This window comes from Bos javanicus, chromosome 23 (assembly GCF_032452875.1).
Source record: "Bos javanicus breed banteng chromosome 23, ARS-OSU_banteng_1.0, whole genome shotgun sequence".
Classification (NCBI taxonomy): Eukaryota; Metazoa; Chordata; class Mammalia; order Artiodactyla; family Bovidae; genus Bos; species Bos javanicus.
In genome coordinates this window covers 32,992,485-33,009,897 of record NC_083890.1, presented here as the reverse complement: position 1 = coordinate 33,009,897, position 17,413 = coordinate 32,992,485, and the positions used below count along the sequence as shown (strand labels likewise).

The window sequence follows — 17,413 nt, the reverse complement described above, 5'->3', positions numbered from 1 at the left end:
AGCGACCCCATGGACTGCAGCCCACCAGGCTCCTCCATCCAAGGGATTTTCCAGGCAAGAATGCTACCATGCTGATAAACAAAATGTGCAAAATTGAGTCCTAGGTTATAATTTGCTGTACAAATTCCAGGAGCTATTTTGTGGTTGGTCTTCACTGGATAAAAATTACTTCTCTGTCAAGTTCAGAGTCACTCTGGGAAGTTGCAGAGAGCCTTATTTCAATTGTTTATGTAAGAAGAGAGAAGGGGCATGAAGGAGTAGGAGGAAGGATCAAACAATAAAAACACTGGACAGTTGAGGATGAAGAGGAAGCTGATGACAAATGCAAAGTCTGAATGCTAGTTATGTAAAAAAAAAAAAAAAGAAAAGAATAATGGTAATAGTCAGGAAAGGCTTTATATATGTATAAAGTATTAACCAAACACTGCATTTAATCCTCATAACCAGGAAACTCTTGAAGTTGAGAGAGGCTCCCAGAGATCTTCTATGCCAGTTCTCTCACCTGACTGGTTGATTTAGTTGCTAAGGCGTGTCCAACTCTTGTGACTCCATGGACTCTAGCCTGCCAGGCTCCTGTGTCCATGGGATTTCCCAGCAAGAATACTGAAGTGAGTTGTTATTTCCTTCTCCAGTCTCACCTGATTATTATTCCTTACTTATGCTTGAAGGGAAACAATTGCAGGCTTTTCAAAACTATTGGAGCAGAAAGAGCCTCCAAACTTGGTTATAAGCTTCTTAGAGATGCCATAACTAAGCATGACAAACTGGGTAGCTTAGGATAACAGAAATGTAAGCTTTCACAGGTCTAGAAGCCAGAAGTCTTAAATCAAGGTATCAACAGGTTGGTTCCTTCTGAAGGCTGTAAGAAGAATCTGTTCCTGCCTCTTAGCTTCAGTGCTGGCAATCCTTGGCAGCTCCTGGCTCATAGATTGTCACTTCAGTCTCTGCCTCCATCTTTAAATTACCTTCTTCTGTTTCTCCTCTTCTCGTCTGTGTGCTTTTCTGTTCTTATAAAGACATCTGCCATTGGATTCAGAGTCAGGTCTACCCAGATAACCCAGGATAATCTCACCTTAAAATTCGTCACTTAATTGTATCAACAAAAACCCTTTTCCCAAATAAAGTCACATTCAGAGGTTCTGACTAGACATATCTTTGGATGGTGGGGCAACCAACCAACCAACTCAACACAGCAAGTTTGTGTGATTTTACTTTTGGAAGAAGGCTTCTAGAAGAGAAATATATTCTAAAGGGAAGTAAAATATAAAGCTTTTTTAAAAATTCACTTTTCCTAGGCAGTTCCTAGTAAATGGTTTGTAGTGTTCTCTTCAAAACGTTCTAATGTTCTCTTTCAAAACTGGTCCAAGCTAAAAAGTTACTAAAACAGTTACCACATACTAAAAGCCTTTCACCCTCCCAACTTTTCTTTATGAAAATCAGTTAAAGAAAACAAAATTTCTCAATTGTAGTGTCCTGAGAAATATAATTACTTGAGAGGGAAGAATGCATAAACGAGCAGCCTAAGAGAGTTTGATGTGCTACCCACTAAATTTAGATTCTCTTTCCAGTGAGGTGGTGGGTTAAATACTGAAAGGACCCTCCTGCTGAAAAAAACTAAAAACAGACAAAAACCTTAGAAGAGTCAATGAGCTGTCACAGAAGAAGTAAGCGCTTCTCAAACCAAGGACTGAGCAATATGGAGGGAGCACTATCTCCAGGCATTTACCAGACAAGAGGGGAAGGGGAAACGAAGATTCAGCTTTGAAGTCATAGCCTCAAAAAGGCTCCAGAGACACAGCCCAGAGCCTGCCCAACCTGAGGGATCTAATACATCTTCTCCCAAAAAGTTGGTATCCCAGTGGGTTAAACCATCAATTTAGAAAGGAGAGAAAGAAAAAAAAAAAGAACTCAACTTTCATCAATATTTTCAGCCTAAATTCACACTACCTGGGAGAACTGGAGAAGAATTTAATTTTCAGTGATCCTAGACTAGAAGTTCTCATAAACTTGGAAGAAGCAGATGAAGACCCTCTAGAGAGGACTCCACTTCTAATGCAACTGAAGACGATTCCTTCAGGTAAAATTCCAAAGCATCGAACAGCCCGTAGTACAAAAGAACTCAACTTTCAAAGCACGATAAGCCAACGCAACACCATAAAAAGGTCCATAGTAGTATCATTAATTCAATTCTATGAACTGAAACATGTCTCTCCCCATATGTCACCTACGCCTAAAAGAGGTTTCAGGCAAATTCTAACCAAGAGAACACTGACAGAGCCACACTGACAATAGAAAAAGAATAAGCAATAAACATTGCCAGAGATATAAACGGTTCAGTTCATCAGAAACCATCTGAGCCTCCAGGGAAGCCCCTTCTAAAATCTTAGTAAGTTAAATTTGCATGCACTCCTAACAGCCTCAAGAATACTGACAAATTCTAAGGAGTAAAAAGCAAGTTCAAAACCAAAATAGACGTGTAAATACTTCCTCAGTAACTGAGAGCATAAGCAGATAAATGTATTTTAGCAATTGTCGCGAGTGCGCAGGCGCAGCCGGCGGCGCGCTGAAGGCTCTGACGCGCCGGCAGCGAGCGAGCGAGCGAGGCCTTCTCACCTGCGGCACCTGACGAAGAGTGTGCGGGAGGCGGGCGGGGGGCCTGAGCGGAGGCGCCCCCGGAGACGCAGGCACAGCAGGAGTCTGGCTGCACTCGGAAGGACGGGAGGGAGAGGCACCAGAGCTGAGGGAAGAGAAAATAGGCTCCACCAGAGAGAGGTGCCTGGCTGGGAACCGCGTGGGGACAAGGGGTACCTCCTGGGCGCGGCCCAGGCCTCAGGACTGGTACTCGGGAACGGTTCCTGCTGTCCAGTTATCTCGGGAAAGGCTCCTCCCCGCCGCGTCACTGACTACTGACGGCTCGAGGACATCTGGGAACCCGCCCCGCACCCCCCCGCCAGGCGGAAGGTCCCCGGGGCCTCCCGCGCGCACGGGGCGCTCCCTGCCCCCACTCTCTCTCCACCTGGGGCTTCTTTTCCCTGAGGAGAAGCAGGAACTTAGCTCCGATCATGGCTGGTCTTCAGAAAGAATTTTTTTTTTTTCAATTTTCTTTCTTTCTTTCTTTTTTTTTAAATTTTTTTTAAAATTTTATTCTAATGATGGTACCTGTGCAGCTTCCAGACTTGCTAGAGCCATGGTCAGAAAACTGGTAGCCTCCAAAGGTACATGTTCGGGTATGTCAGGGGGGAAAGTTAGTAAGGATGAGGAGGGTTTGAATAGTGCAATTTAGAAACCTGACCTAATGAATGTATATACCTACATACGGCCAGTGAGCACATGGAAAAGTGCCCAGCACCATTCGTTATCAGAGAAATGTGAATTAAAACCCCAAACGAGTAGGAGATGAAAGTATCAAGAATGATTCATGTAATTCCACTTCTGGTCAAGATGGAATAGTAGGGACCGGGTTTACCCTCTTGTTTGAAACAATCAAAAAATAGAAAATAATTAATATATATATATGTACACATATATACAGATGTATATCCTCTATAGCATACATAACATGTGATATTTTAGATATTATATATAATATTGTATGCAATGTCTCTATTCATATATAATGCTATATCATGTATAACATATACAAAATTCTACATATTATTTATTATATATAATACATACTTTTATATATTGACTCTATATGGTATGTATAACATGTATCATTTATAACACACCACTCAACAACTAAAGAATACACATTATTTTCCTGCACATTTGTAACAGTTACCTAGATGATTATACAAAGGTTGAATCTCAGCTAATTTCAAAGGGATAATGTTACACAGAAAAATAATATTGCATATGTTATAATGCAACCTAGCTCAGAATCAAAACCAAAACATTTACTTTTGGAAATTAAGAAACAAATATGTGTGGGCTATATTGAAGTGAAAAGTGAAAGTGTTAGTTGCTCAGTCGTGTCCGAGTCTTTGCCACCCCATGTCTTGTAGCCTGCCAGGCTCCTCCGTCCACAGAATTCTCCAGGCAAAAATGCTAGAGTGGGTTGCCATTTCCTTCTCCAGAGGATTTTCCTGACCCAGGAATGGAACCCAGGTTTTCTGCATTGCGGACAGATTCTTTACCATCTGAGCCACAGGGAAGCCCCCGTAGTGCTACGCTGGTCAAAAGTAAATCACAATAGATGAGAAAATATTTAGAAGTAGGTTTGAATGAAAATGTACACAACAAACATGCAGGATTCATTGAAGCAACATTTAAAGGTAAATGTTGACAGTGGAAAAGAAGAAAGTCTGAAATATAATGAGCTAAATACGAATTCCAGAAAGTTAGAAAAAGAACTGCAAAATAAACAGGAAAAAAAAGAGAAAATAAAGAGCAAAATTTAATACAATAGAAAATTAACTTACAATTGAGATAACCTATTTAAAACAATCTATTCAGAAATTAATTCTTTGAAAAGATCAAAACAAAATTCAAAAATATCTAGTAATATTATTGATCAAGAAAAAAAAGAAGACATAAGTCACCATTACAGGTAAGAAAGAGGATATACTATAGATACTGCAGACATTAAAAAGATAGCATAATATACAAATCTTTGGGGCTCCCCTGATGACTCAATATTAAAGAATCTGCTGCCAATGCAGGAGACATGGGTTCAATCCCTGGTCCAGGAAGAGCCCACATGCCACGGAGCAACTAAGCCCATGTGCCATAACTATTGAGCCTGCACTCCAGAGGCCAGGAACCACAACTGTTGAGTCCACATACTTCAGTTACTGAAGCCTGCCGGCCCTAGAGCTTGTGCTCTGCAACAAGGGAAGCCACCTCAATGAGTAGACTGCGCACCACTACTAGAGAGTAGCTCCCACTTGCCACAAGGAAAGAAAAGCCTGCACAGCAACAAAGACCCAGCACAGCAAAAAATAAATAAAACTATTAAAATCTTTGTACCAATAAATATAAATGTATAGATTCAATGGATAAAGTCCTAGAATGATATTACATCTAGTATATTCCATCAAAAGTTAATTATGAACACTAAAATAGCAAGGATACGAAGACTTAGTTATTAAGGTATCAGTTCTCCCAACTGATCTGTTGGTGCAATAGATTCAATGCATTTCCAATGATAATCTCACTAAGGTTTTGTGTAGGAATTGACAAGTTTATTCTAAGATGTATATGGAAATACCAACAACCTAAATAGCCAAAGCAATCTTGAAAAAGAAGAATAAAGTTGGAGGACTTACACCATTTGACTTCAAAGCTTTTAATAAAGCTCCAGAGTCAAGACTGGTGCTAGTAAAGGATTGAAAGATTAGGTTGATGGAACACAATGGAAGCCATTTGTTATTTTTCAACAAATGGTACTGAAGGAGCTGAGTGCTCATGCATGCTCAATCACTTCAGTCATGTCCAACTCTTTGTGACCCCTGTGGACAAAAGCCCTCTATGCTCCTCTGTCTATGGGGTTCTTCAGGCAAGAATACTGGAGTGGGTTGCCATGCCCTCCTCCAGGGGATCTTCCTGACCTAGGGATTGAACTCATGTCTCTTAACGTCTCATGCAATGGGTTCTTTACCACTAGCACCAACTGGGAAGCCCAGAGTGCTCATATGAGGGAAAGAATTAACCTTTATCCATACCTCACATCATACACAAAAATTAATTTGAGATGAAACATAGTCCTTATAAACTATGAAAGCACAGAAAATAACTTTAGGACTTGGAAGTACACAAAGATTTTTTAGAAATGGCACAGAAAGCATACCATACGAACAAGAAATTAACAAAGTAGACTTTATCAAAAAATTTTTAAACTTCTGCTTAGCGAGATATAGCAAACTCTAGCTGTGAGAGAATATTTGCAAAACACATATCTGATGAAAAACTCATGTCCATGATATACAACTCAAGAATTCCTACAACTCAAGAATAAAAAGATAAGGAACCCATTAAGAAAAAAACAGGCAAAAGATTTGAATGGACATTTCATCAGAAAAGATAAATCAAGGGCCAATGAGCACATGAAACAGTGCCCGACATCACAAGTCTTCAGAGACAGGCAAATCAAAACCAAAAATGAGTAAGAAACAAAAGCATCAAGAATGTCTCATATATTTCCACTTCTGGAAGATGAAGTAATAGGACCCAGATTTACCCTCTTGTTTGAAATAATCAAAAGTAAAGGATAAAATATATGAAAGAACAATCAGATAACAAAGAATGGTGATCTCCAAGAAAGAGTAAACAGACAACGTAAGTCAAATGACTTCTCCAGCATATTGTTCAGAGAATTTCCTGGTCACAGAGAAGGAAAGGGATACCTTTTCAAAAGTCTCCCAGTGTTTGGGAAATAGCTGTGGGTCTGGAGAGTTTGGGGCAGCATCCCAAACCTTAGCACTTAGAAAGTTTCCAAAAATGTCTGTGGAATTGAACTGCTAACTCTCAGTAATACATTTCAACAGGTCAGAGTCAACTGTGTACCAAGCACTTGGAGCCATTAATGTCCCCTGACTCCCCTCCCCCCACCACCTCACCCCATAGACAAAGTGTTACTTAGGAAAAGTTTAAGTGGGAACCTCTCTGTAGTCTTCAAATGCTCACCACCATTTCCAACACTGCCTACCCCAGCCCCAACAATGCTTCCCAACCCCCATCCCCACCAGCTTCAATGTGCTCCTCCTAGCCTGCCATCCCCAAGCCCGGAGGTTTTTTCTTACCGCTGTGTGTGTCAGTCGCTCAGTCGTGTCTCACTCTGTGCGACCCCATGGGCTGTAGCCCACCAGGCTCCTCTGTCCAGTGGGATTTTCCAGGCAAGAATACTGGAGTGGGTTGCCATTCCCTTCTCCAGGGGATCTTCCCAACCAAAGGATCAAACCTGAGTCTCCCATATTGCAGGCAGATTCTTTACCGTCTGAATCATCAGGGAAGCCCAATATGTGATAAGCAATGAATAAAATGCTTTTACCCCTGGAGCTCTCTCCAACATCTTTCCTCTCTTGTATAATGTATTTTGTCTGGTAATTGAAATTTCCTGAAGACACATCTTAACCCAAGAAGAGCTGCAGTGGTAGAAATTTCTACTGTTCACGGATACAAGAGGGGAAGAGTTTGGAGCAAGCAAATCCTGACCATGCTCCTTAAATCTCACCTTCTTTTTCCTCTATGCCCACCCCTGAGAAGACTCTTAAATTGAATATTCAGAGCATCTCAGAGAGTATTTCACCAAGGTAAAATGCCCAGTGTGTTTGGGGAAGGAATGATAGGAAGCAGGTAAGAATATAGAGATTTCATTCAGCAAATATTAATTGGTTCCTACATACTGGGTACTGTTCTAGGTTTTGGGGATAAAGCAATGAACAAATGCTTTTGTTCCCTTTACATTAGTGGCCCTCAAAATTTCCCCACCATAGAAATAATTTACCCTGGAACTTTGAGTTTATGCTCTCAACAAGATCCCCAGATTATTTTGATTATCAGCTAGTTTGAGGAAACACTATTGAAGCAGCAAGTTGAGATGGTCCTTATTAATTAAAAGAAAGCAACCTGTACTATCGCCTGCTGTTGACTTTTAGAAAACAGTTTTGTTAACTATCTAGGTGCTACTCTTACTTCACATGTTATACATGCATCCAGGACCTGTCTGAGGCAAATGTGAAGTGGATGATGTTGGCCTTTAGTGTCCTCCCAATTTCCCCCCAAACACCCAGAAGTCTCCTGATATGCCCATGACTTGTGTAATCAGGTGCCACCTGCAAATTCCCAGTATTTATTAATCCCCTCATGACCTGACCCTCAATTATATTTGAGACTATAACATATATCGAGGACTTTTGATAAACCAATGTGTTCTTACTGATTTACAATTATTTTACCATGTAATCATAAGAACTACTGTATACAGTAGGTGTGATTATCTGTTTTGTAGATGAAGAACATGAGACTCAGGGATAGCATCTGTTTCCACTTTATTCACTGAAGGACCTTCATCTCTTTTTTATTTTTAAAATTTATTAATTTTTAATTGAAGGATAATTGCTTTACAGTACTGTGTTGGTTGCTGCCAAACAGCAACGTAAATCAGCCATAGGTGTACCTATGTCCTGGACCTTCACCGCTTTAAGCCTCAGTTTCCACATCTGTGGGCTTCTCTGATAGCTCAGTTGGTAAAGAAGCCACCTGCAATATAGGAGACCCCGGTTCGATTCCTGAGTCAGGAAGATCCACTGGAGAAGAAAAGGCTACCCACTCCAGTATTCTTGGGCTTCCCTTGTAGCTCAGCTGGTAAAGAATCTGCCTGCAATACGGGAGACCTGGGTTTAATCCCTGAGTTGCGAAGATCCCCTGGAGAAGGGAAAGGCTACCTACTCCAGTATTCTGGCCTGGAGAATTCTGTACAGTCCACGGGATTGCAAAGAGTTGGACACGACTGAGCGACTTTCACTTTCCCACATCTGTAGCAGTGAAATACTCTACCATGCTTGCTTCACATAGGTTGTGGAGTTACTGAGCTTATGGATACAAAGCTCCTACTATTGCATTTGCCACAGAGCAGCCTTTTAATATATGATCATCAGTAGCAGTCCCATAGCTATCTACATACCCTGCTTTGTTTTTCTTCAAAATTTGTATCAGTATTTGACATTATATGTTTGTATATCATTATCTCTCTATCCCACTAGATCATAAACTCCTTAATAGAAGGAATTTTGCTTTGTTCACCTCTCTTCACAGGACTTATAATAACACATGGCTCCTAGGAAGCACCACAAATATTTATTGAAAGAATGGTTGTTATGGCCATAATTACCTCTGTCACACCTCACTGCACACACAGTAGCTGCCCTTTAAATGCTTGCTATGGGGTTTGCGGCAAACAGAAACAAAAGCATTTACCATCATACTATACTGCCTCTCACCACGGGTAAATTGAATGAATAAATGACCTCCTGACTGAGATAACATATTTGAAGACACAGATCACAAAAACAAAGGGAGGCTCTTATATAAATTTGTCACAAATTATATTGTGTCCTTTCTACCCTGGCTTCTATGAACAAAAGTTAAATGCCACAGACATGCAAGAAAGAGTAAGTAACATAAGCACATTCCCCCCCCCACTTAATTTGTTATATGGTGTCCCCAATCCCTGTTAGATCTGGCCATTTGGGTAAGTAAATTATAGAGCCTCCGAGTGGGTGGGGAGTCTCTGGCTCTAGTCCTTGGTTTGGTTTCCCTTGGCTCTACACTCATTTTCCAAAGTCAATTTATGCCTCATTAATATGATCTATTTGATTTTGTATATGGCTCAGAACTATATCATCACAAGGCTTCAAAAAATGCATCAGAATTTTACATGTCAAAACATATGATACTCTTTCATTTCAGTAACTATTATAAAAATGCTTTTGCTACTTTAAGGAACTAGGTATTTGTGATCATCTGAGCTAAGTTAATAGACACAAAAAGAATTTTTTTTTCTTAAATTTTATATAATGTACAAGTACATACATATTTATTGTTAGAAGAAAAGACTATAAGAGTATTTAAGAAGAAATCAAATCTCCTCTGCTCCATCCTTGTCATTCTATCCCTAGAGGCAGCCACCAATGACCATTTGGTAGTTATCTTTCTAAACATTGTGAAAAACAGACTTGCGTTGATCTACTGTCTTCCTTTGTGAGATATGGCACTAAAGAGCCACTTAAAAATTATAACCATTCTTTTTAAAAATGTTCTACTATTGAGAATATCAAATACACACAACAGTAGACAAAATAATATGACCTCTCATGTACCCATTACCTAGCACAACAACCATCAACCCACAGCCAACCTATGGTCCCAGCCAAACTCCCGTTCATTTCTCTCTATCCAGGATTTTTAAAAATAAATCCCTTATATCCATGTATTTATATATTAATCTCTAAAAGCAATGACCCTTTTTAAACAAAACTGTATGCTGATATTACATCTGAAATATTCCTCAATAGTATTAAATAGTCAGTGTTCAAATTTCCAATTGTCTCGTAACTGTCATAAATGGAGTTTTTTTTAGCATTAAAAAATTTCGGGATCTAAACAAGCTTCCTGTATTATGATTGGCTGATATATATCTTTTTTTTTTGGCTGGTATATCTTTTTAAGTCTCTTTTCATTAGTAGACTCCCTTCAATTTCCTTTGCCCTAAAAATTTGTTTGTAGAAGAAACTATGTTTTTTGATCCTCAGAGTTTTATACTATCTGACTCTTGCAGATTGCATCCCCATGGAATAATTTAACATGTCCTTCTGCCTTCTTATGTATTTCCCTTAGTTGACTCTAGAGGCTTGATTAGGTTCAAGTTCAGTGTTTCTCTTGAGTGTTGCATAAGGCAAAGCTTTGTTTCTTCTATTAGGACTCTCATGATGTCAGACTTGTTTTTTTTTTTTTATTATTTATTGAAGGAATTTAATATACTAATGTGCACTATGAATCATCCAGAAAGAAAGGATACTGTGTTCCACATTCCCCAAACTTATTTAAGATGAAAATAATTTTTGGCATCACAGCTAATAGAGACAGAATTTAACACAACAACTTTGAGAAATGTTGCCCTGTATTAACTGATGAAAGCTTTTTCCCTCCGGAGAAGTCAGACTCTGTCTTTTTGTAATGTCTCCAACCTTTGATGTTCAGTTTGGAGAAGGAAAAGGCAACCTACTCCAGTATTCTTGCCTGGGAAATCCCATGGACAGAGAAGCCTGGAAGGTTACAGTCCATGGGGTCACAAGAGTTGGACACAACTTAGCGACTAAACCACCACCACTGTGATTCATTATTTTATTAGAATGTGCAAGATGGAGACCTGCCATTCCTTTTTAAAAATAAGTTAACTATAATCCTTTTGTAAGATGTTTCCCTTTATTGACTAGTTACCTAACTGTATAGTCTGTAAATGAAAGAGACGATAAATGCTTGATTCTTTCCCCAATCCTCCAATTTCTTTTTAGTACCATTTGAATTCATTGAGTTAGCATATTTGATGAATTTAAATCCACAGCGTTAATCTTAATGCTCAAATCAGTTCATTTTGGCCAGTGGGGCTCTCTTCAGATTGACTTCTGTGAGTCATTTTGAGATGATCCCAATGGTATTTGACAGCTCCTTACTTCTTGTATGATAAGATATTCCACATTTATCTGGTAGATTTCCTGCTCCAGATTTCAAATCAGCTATTTCTCCTAAAAGCTTTGGCTTCTTTTGTTGGAAATAAGTGTCTGGAAACCACAATTCAGGTTCTAGAGCTATGACCACTTTTAAAAGATGTCAGTTTGCTCACATATTTTGGATGTTACAAAGAACTTTCTGCAAGCTGTATATAGTCCTAAAAACACTTGCTTGTTTAAGAATGAATTATCTGATATAAAGAAAAAAGAAGTTTTTAATTAAATAAAAAAGGAAGAAAAATGAATTAGCTGAATCTCCTGCTTCTTTTTTTAAGATATAGATCTTTTATTTTTAACTTTTTATTTTATATTGGAATATAGCTGATTTACAATGTTGTGATAGTTTCAGGTGCACAGCACAGTGAATCAGTTATATATATACATGTATCTATTCCTTTTCAAATTCTTTTCCTATTTAGGTTGTTACATAATATTGAACAGCCTTTCTTGTGCTATACAGTAGATCCTTGTTGGTTATCCACTTTGTTTATTTTTGAAATAATTTTATTTGTTTATTTAACTTTTACTATGCTGGGTCTTTTGCTCCTTGGGCTTTTCTATAGTTGCAGGCAGCGGGGCCTACTCTCTAGTTGTGGTGCAGGGGCTCCTCATTGCGATGGCTTTTCTTGCTGTGGAGCATGGGCTCTAGAGCACAGGCTCAATAGTTGAGGCACACAGGTTTAGTTGCTCCACGGCACGTGGGATTTTTCCGAATCAGGGATCAAACCCATGTCTACTGCATTTGCAGGCAGGTTCTTTACCAGTGGGTCACCAGGGAAGCCCTATCCGTTTTAAATATAGCAGTGTGTATATGTTCATCACAAACTCCCTAACTATCCCTTCCCCCATTGCTGCTTATAATTGCTCAATGTATCTGTGTCCTTTCTGAAGCTAAGAGTTTTAGAACCATAACTGGTCCCAGACCCAGTTTGTAGCATCCTAGTCACTCAGAATATATACTTTGGATGAGAAAAATCTGGCTTTAAGTGCTGAAAGAAACTACCAAAAATGAGTTTCAGAAATCTGAGGAGAAATAGGTGCATTATTAGATAACTCAGTAGTCTCTGAGGTCATGATTTTAATAGGTTTAACAGGTTTTAATAGGTTTAATTTTCTTGGATGTTTGAGTTCATATCAGTTCAGTCACTCAGTTGTGTCCGACTCTGCAACCCCATGGACTGCAGCACACAAGGCTTCCCTGTCCATCACCAACTCCCAGATCTTACTCAAATTCATGTCCATCAAGTCAGTGATGCCATCCATCTCATCCTCTGTCATCCCCTTCTCCTCCTGCCTTCAGTCTTTCCCAACATCAGGGTCTTTTCCAGTGAGTCAGTTCTTTGCATCAGGTGGCCAAAGTATTGGAGCTTCAGCTTCAGCATCAGTCCTTCCAATGAATATTCAAGACTGATTTCCTTTGAGATTGACTGGTTGGATCTCCCTTCAGTCCAAGGGACTCTCAAGAGTCTTCTCCAACACCACAGCTCAAAAGCATCAGCTCTCAGCTTTGTTTATAGTCCAACTTTCACATCCATACATGACTACTGGAAAAACCATAGCTTTGACTAGACAGAACTTTGTCAGTAATGTCTCTGCTTTTTTAAAAATTAATTTATTTTTTATTGAAGGATAATTGCTTTACAGAATTTTGCTGTTTTCTGTCAAACCTCAACATGAATCAGCCATAGGTATACATATATCCCCTCCCTTTTGAAACTCCTTCCCATCTCCCTCTACATCCCACCCCTCTAGGTTAATACTGTTTGTTTCCTGAGCCATACAGCAAATTCCATTGGCTATCTATTTTACATATGGTAATGTGAGTTTCTATGTTACTCTTTCCATACATCTCACCCTCTCCTTCCCTCTCCCCATGTCCATAAGTCTATTCTCTATATCTGTTTCTCCATTGTTGCCCTGTAAATAAATTCTTCATTACCATTTTTCTAAATTCCATATATATGCATTAGAATACGGTACTTAACTTTCTCTTTCAGACTCACTTCACTCTGTATAATAGGTTCTAGGTTCATCAACCTCAGGAGAACTGACTCAAATGCATTCCTTTCTATGACTGTTACTCAGCCAAAAAAATATCTCTGCTTTTTAATACACTGTCTAGGTTTGTCATAGTATGTTTGTTTAAAAAGCAACCACTTCATAGGCCTAGACTCTATTTTTAAAGGAGCACTTCTGCGAAAAGATACGTCTTAATTTCCTACTTCAGATCATCTTCACCTGAACATTTCAATCTAAAATAATTGTCTAATAGGGATAAACAAGGGTGAGGCAGGTCTGAGGGCTTGGCAGGGGTAGGACAGGGATGGAATGACTGGCTGGTTGAGAGATATGAAGCCTTTGGTTGGTGGGTGGGGAAACACATGCAACGGATGTGCCTGTTAAGTTGCAGATAGGCCCTGGGCAGTTTGGAGGGGTAGGATCTGAAGTACAGGCCACAGTAAAAAGCTCAGTTGAGAGGCTGAGTTGAGAGGTTCAGTTGAGAGGTGGATCTGGCTGTTGCTGGGACAGGGAAGGGATGTAAAAAAATTAGCCTTTCTTCCTCTGTTTCCCCTCCTTCCTCTTATAACTTTCTGCTGAATTTTGCTCCCTCAAGCCCCATCTTTCTCTGTTTCTTACGATAGCTTCTTTCTCCAAGAATATTTAAGCAACCATCATTTGGAATAAAAGGATGAGAATTTTTGCTTGCTAATGGGAAAACCCAACACTGGCTACCTCCACCAAATGAGCTATTGTGAAGAGATGGATAGCTCTGCAAATCAATAAGAAGCTAAGAGAACTTGCCTTGGAAACTGGCAGGACCCTAGGTAGCTCTGGGAGCCAAAAAGAACTAAAGGATCTGTTTCCTGGCAGGAATGCTCTTCCGGGATGTCTGGGATAAACCAGTTGTCAGAATCTCAAAAGAGAGTTTGCTTTGCCAAGGTCATGAGAGAAAGTGAGAGAGAGCCCACTGGAATTACTCTCCCATCAAGGCTACACATGATAGGGGAGAAGTGCTTGAAACTGGCTGTCCTGTTAGGAAGAGGGAATGAATGCTAGTCAGTCAAAAAAAAAAAAAGATGACTTTTTAAACCCAAAGATATTGACTTATTATCATTTCTTTGAAAAATGAATATGAAAAGTGTTAATATTATATCTACACTATCATGCTGCACCTTTTTTTGTTAGTTTCTTTTTTTTTTAATTGGAGGATAATTGAGTTACAAGGTTGTGTTGATATCTGCCATGCAACAACTCGGATCAGTCATAACTATTACTTTTAACCTATGTGCTAAGAATTATGTCATTCATAGTCAATGTTTCTGTTTTTTACAGCAAAGCTGTAAGTTTGGCAAGATGTTCTGCCTGTAACTGATACTCAGAGAGGTTAAATGTGACATTACAGCTAGTAACTGGCAGAGATGAGATTTGGATCCAAATCTACTGACCAAACAAATCACTGTTCCATGCTGTTTGACACTCCCACTGACCCATGCCTCCACCTGACCTGCCTCTTGAGATATCTGTATGCAGGTCAGGAAGCAACAGTCAGAACTAGACATGGAACAACGGACTGATTCCAAATCGGGAAAGGAGTATGTCAAGTCTGTATATTGTCACCCTGCTTATTTAACTTCTATGAAGAGTACATCATGAGAAATTCTGGGCTGGATGAAGCACAAGCTGGAATCAAGATTGCCAGGAGAAATATCAATAATGTCAGATAGCAGGTGACACCACCCTTATAGCAGAAACTGAAGAAGAACTAAAAAGCCTCTTGATGAAAGTGAAAGAGGAGAGTGAAAAAGTTGGCTTAAAACTCAACATTCAGAAAACTAAGACCATGCATGGCATCTGGTCCCATCACTTCATGGGAAATAGATGGGGAAACAGTGGAAACAGTGACAGACTTTATTATTTTGGGCTCCAAAATCACTGCACGTGATGACTGCAGCCATGATTGCTCCTTGGAAGCAAAAACGCTTGCTCCTTAGAAGAAAAGCTATGACCAACCTAGACAGCATATTAAAAAGCAGAGACATTACTTTGCTAACAAAGGTCCATCTAGTCAAAGCTACAGTTTTTCCAGTAGTCATTATGGATGTGAAAGTTGGACTATAAAGAAAGCTGAGCACTGAAGAATTGATGCTGTTGAACTATGGTGTTGGAGAAGACTCTTGAGAGTCCCTTGGACAGCAAGGAGATCCAACCAGTCCATCCTAAAGAAAATCTGTCCTGAATATTCATTGGAAGGACTGAGGCTGAAGCTGAAACTCCAATACTTTGGCCACCTGATGCGAAGAACTGACTCATTTGAAAAGACCCTGATGTTGGGAAGGATAGAAGGCGGGAGGAGAAAATGATGAGATGGTTGGATGGCATCACCAACTCAATGGACATGAGCTTGAGTAAACTCCGGGAGTTGGTGATGGACAGGGAGGCCTGGCATGCTGCAGTCCGTGAGGTCTCAAAGAGTTGGACATGACTGAGTGACTGAACTGACTAACTGCAACATTAATTTGGACATGTTTGTTTCTCATTCATTGTTATTACTGCAGATTCTTAGTTATTCAAATTTTGTGGCCTCTTTCTTGAATTTTTAAAGGCAATGCTTTCTCTTTATTTAAAATAAATCTTTTAAAATTAAAAGCTAATGTCCTGGTTTGCTTTCATTTCCTCCCATGAGTCAGTGACCTTAAGAATAAAAGGTTCCATACCCCTGGACTAAGGCCAGGGAAATAAAATTCCATTATTAGTACCAGTCAACTCTGATAAAGTGCCCTTTCCTCACCCTCACATCCTTTCACAACTTTTTTCTGCTCCCACAGACATAATTAGTCATCAAGGCCTAATTGTTTTTTTCAACTTCTTACAGAAAATTCACAATATACAAAAGTAGAAAGAATGATACCATCAACTCCCTTGACCCAACTTATATAATTTACTCATACACCCTCACACATGCACATTTGTAGGCAATTATTTAAAAAAATTTTTTTTAATTGAAGGATAATTGCTTTACAGAATTTTGTGGTTTTCTGTCATACATCAACAAGAATAAGCCTTAAGTACACCCTGTCCCCTCCCTTTTGAACCTCCTTCCCATCCCCCTCCCCATCCCAACCTTCATCCTGTCACAGAGTCCCTGTTTGAGTTCCCTGAGTCATACAGCAAATTCCCATTGGCTATCTATTTTATATATGGTATTGTAAATTTCCATGTCACTCTCTCCATACATCTTACCTTCTCCCTCCTTCCCTCCCCCATGTCCATAGGTTTGTCCTCTATGTCTGTTTCTCCATTCCTGCCCTGAAAATAAATTTATTGGTACCATCTTTCTAGATTCCATATATATGCATTAGTGTATGATATTTATCTTTCTCTTTCTGACTTACTTCACTCTGTATAATAGGGTCTAGGTTTGTCCACCTCATTAGAACTGACTCAGATATGTTCCTTTTTATGGCTGAATAGTATTCCATTGTATATATGTACCACAACTTCTTTATCCATTCATCTGTTGGTGGACATCTAGATTGCTTCCATGTTCTAGATATTGTAAAGAGTGCTGCAATGAACATTGTGGTACATGTGTTTTTTCCATTTTGGTTTCCTCACTGTATATGCCTGAAGTGAAGTGAAGTGAAGTTGCTCAGTCATGTCCGACCCTTTGTGACCCCATGGACTGTAGCCTATCAGGCTCCTCTGTCCATGGGATTTTCCTAGGAGTGGCATTACTGGGTCATATGGTGGTTTTATTCCTAGATTTTTAAGGAATCTCCATACTGTCTTCTATAGCAGTTGTACCAATTTGCAATTCCACCAACAGTGTAAAAAGGTTCCCTTTTCTCCACACCCTTTTCAGGATTTATTGTTGGTAGACTTTTTGATGGTGGCCATTCTGACTAGTATAAGGTAGTATCTCATTGCAGTTTTGATTTGCATTTCTCTAATAATGAGTGGTGTTGAGTATCTTTTCATGTGCTTGTCAGCCATCTATATGTCTTCTTTGGCAAAATGTCTGTTTAGGTCTTTTTCCCATTTTTTTGATTGGGTTGTTTGTTTTTCTTGTATTGAGCTGTAGAAGCTGCTTGTATATTTTGGAAATTAATTCTTTGTCAGTTGTTTCCTTTGCTATTATTTTCTCCCATCCTGAGGATTGTCTTTTCACTTGTTTGTAGTTT

At 39.4% G+C, this 17,413-nt stretch overlaps 1 protein-coding gene across 4 annotated transcripts in view; it reads right to left on the bottom strand.

The window, feature by feature from the left end:
• LOC133236957 (cytidine monophosphate-N-acetylneuraminic acid hydroxylase) overlaps positions 1-17,413 on the bottom strand; it is a 294,937-nt gene that overhangs the window by 79,969 nt on the left and 197,555 nt on the right. Inside the window, exon 1 of one of the 4 annotated variants that reach the window (XM_061399274.1) lies at positions 2,614-2,894. The exons of 2 other annotated variants lie outside the window; for them this stretch is intronic. The gene's annotated coding sequence lies outside the window, so the exon portion shown is untranslated. Of the gene's footprint in view, positions 1-2,613; positions 2,895-17,413 lie in introns of those variants that run through there. One more of the 4 variants, XM_061399278.1, reaches the window with a different exon arrangement.